This window comes from Lathyrus oleraceus, chromosome 3 (assembly GCF_024323335.1).
Source record: "Lathyrus oleraceus cultivar Zhongwan6 chromosome 3, CAAS_Psat_ZW6_1.0, whole genome shotgun sequence".
Taxonomy (NCBI): Eukaryota; Viridiplantae; Streptophyta; class Magnoliopsida; order Fabales; family Fabaceae; genus Lathyrus; species Lathyrus oleraceus.
In genome coordinates this window covers 137,701,628-137,704,312 of record NC_066581.1, presented here as the reverse complement: position 1 = coordinate 137,704,312, position 2,685 = coordinate 137,701,628, and positions in this window count along the sequence as shown.

Below are 2,685 nucleotides of genomic sequence, written 5' to 3'. Positions count from 1 at the left end.
GCGTGTAAATTGCCTTGCAATAGCTTGCATTTCAAGATTCAATGTGAATTTCACAATTGGTCATGAATATTCAGCTCTTCGAAAGTCACTCATGAAAAATCCAAACATAAGCATATGAGTAATGGTTGGAAAGTTCTTGATGTAAGGAACAATTGTTATGTTGGGAAAAATTCATTTGGAGTGTGGAAATGTATGAAATTTGAGTTTACAGTGTGATGTGCAAAAACATGTCAAGGCAAGGTTTCTAAAATTGACCAATTTTCAAGCCCCTCTGCTTTGACGATGCAAGCTTCAAATAGAAAAACCTCCAACATCAAAGTTGTATATCTTTTCAAGAAAATCAAAATGGACTTAAAATTTGCATCATTTGGACTTTTTATGAAAGAGGTCTGGGCACTTGAAGTTGGACTTTTTTGACTTTTAATGCCTTTGGTCAAAAAGGACCTATAATGTCTTGCATTATCACATGTATTTTCTTTGAGATTTTGAAATTTTGTTCAACATAACATTTTAAGTAGACATCTTAAGATTTCCAATTCATTTGATCCCACCTCAAAATCATAAAAAATGAGTGAGTTATGTTCTTGGGAAGTTGACCCAAAATTAGGGTTTCAGTCAAAATGACCTATAATGTATTGGAATGGAAGATGGTCTTCCAAGCTTCAAATCAAATTTTTATGAACATGAAAGTTGTTCATATTGTCCTTAAGAACATTTTTGAGTTTGGAACCATCTCCATTTGACCAACACATGAAAAGTTAGGTCTCAGTGCATTTCAAAATAGTCAGATGAATTGACTAATCAACTTCTTAAGTCCACAACTCATGTCTTGATGAAATGATGATTGAGGGAACTCAAATAAGTTCAAATATGCATGAAATGAAGAGTTAAAGAACTTCCCTTGATTGTATTTGACCATGGGCTGAGGTTGCTTCATGAGCAAGGCATTATAGTGCACAGATGAATTAGGGTTTCTTTGAAGACCAAGGCTGAAATCCTTTGACTTGCTTTGATCAAAATGATGAATTGAGATGCTAGGGAGGCATATTTTATGGATGAGAGCTTTGGGGACCATTACCATGCTGGCTATCATCTCTTCCTGACCCATGTCTTTGTACCAATGATCTCCTAGAAGCTTTGGACTTTGTGATTGCTCAAGCTACAAACACAAGATGTTAGTGACATATTTTTGTGCTTTTAGTTAGTAAACAAAATGAGAAAAGAAATGATATACAATTCAAGCATGCTTGGTGATCTCAAACCACTCACCAGGAGTCCCACCCAAAGGCAAGGGACCAAGATGCTCAATGATCCTTGAGGCTATGTAATGCAATGCTATGATGCCATGAGGGATCTTAGGGACAAAATTGGGGTCTTACAGATGCCCCTATTTAAGGTCATTCTAGCCGGAGAAGTGAAGGTTAAAATCTTCGTCTCGACGGGGTAGAATGGGCTTAAATAAAAACGAAGAGACGAATTTTGGTCCCTAAGAGACCTCATGATGCAAATGTAGGTATGTAAAAGGATAATACTTTGTGGGGATATGTGTCCACAAAGGAGTAAAGACAATTAGGAGGAAGTTAAAATTCCATATGAGTAATATGCTCATAAAAATGGAACAGAGACTCTTGAAATTCTAGTTATCAGACTTTGGATGTCACACTGGTTGTTATGACATCCAATTCTGCACAGACAGGGATTATGCAGAGCTTAACAGTAAGTGCAGTAAATAACACAAGTAATTGTTCACCCAGTTCAGTCCAACATGACCTACATCTGGGGGCTACCAAGCCAGGGAGGAAATCCACTATTAGTAGTATCAATTCAAAGCTAAACTCACCCGTTTACAACTTATCACTTAATCCCTACCCAATGCAATTTCAATCTTAACCTAAGATCAGAGTTCCTACTCACTCCCCCTCAATCACCTCAGTGATTACTATCTTTAAACAATATTAAAGACAAGTTGAAGTCACACTTCAAACAACTCTTGATTGTGCTTCACAGCTTTAATCAAGATACACAGCACTCACGCTTAAAAGCTTTGAGCGACACAACACTTATAACTCAATGAACACCCTATGCCACAACAATCATCTACTTGATAATGGCTTGGCTTACAAGATACGTCTAATACAAGACTCACAAAAATACAGCAGTGAAGTATGATGGACACACAAAATCTTCACGCCTCAAAATCCCTGAAACTGAATGAAGGAACGCCTTCCTTTCATATTGCAGTATCCTGGGATTTTGCACCTGTATTCTCCTGAATTTAAGGTCACGCGAGTTCCCATAAATTCAACATTTAGGTTACTAACAAATAGGCTATTTGTTAGGTTCATTGAATGTAGCTTGGTTGTTGATTTCCTGGATTTTCTCTCAGTTGTTGAATCCCTGAAGAATAGCCTGAGAAAAAGCTGAAACAGAAAACTGAACAACCTACAATATAGCATATGCTGTCAGGCATGAATGTCACGACATTCAGCTTGACATCAAGGTCCATATGCTGAGTCTGTTTTTCCAGAAAACAGACTGTACAATTTTGCTGACCTGTACATGATCAAAATGACCATACTACAATAACAGCTTACATTAATAAATGTCAAAGTGTCCAACTTAACATTTAGACATTTGGCCTTAAGTTAGTTCTGTTATTCTCTTGAAGAACAAACTAAGTTACAT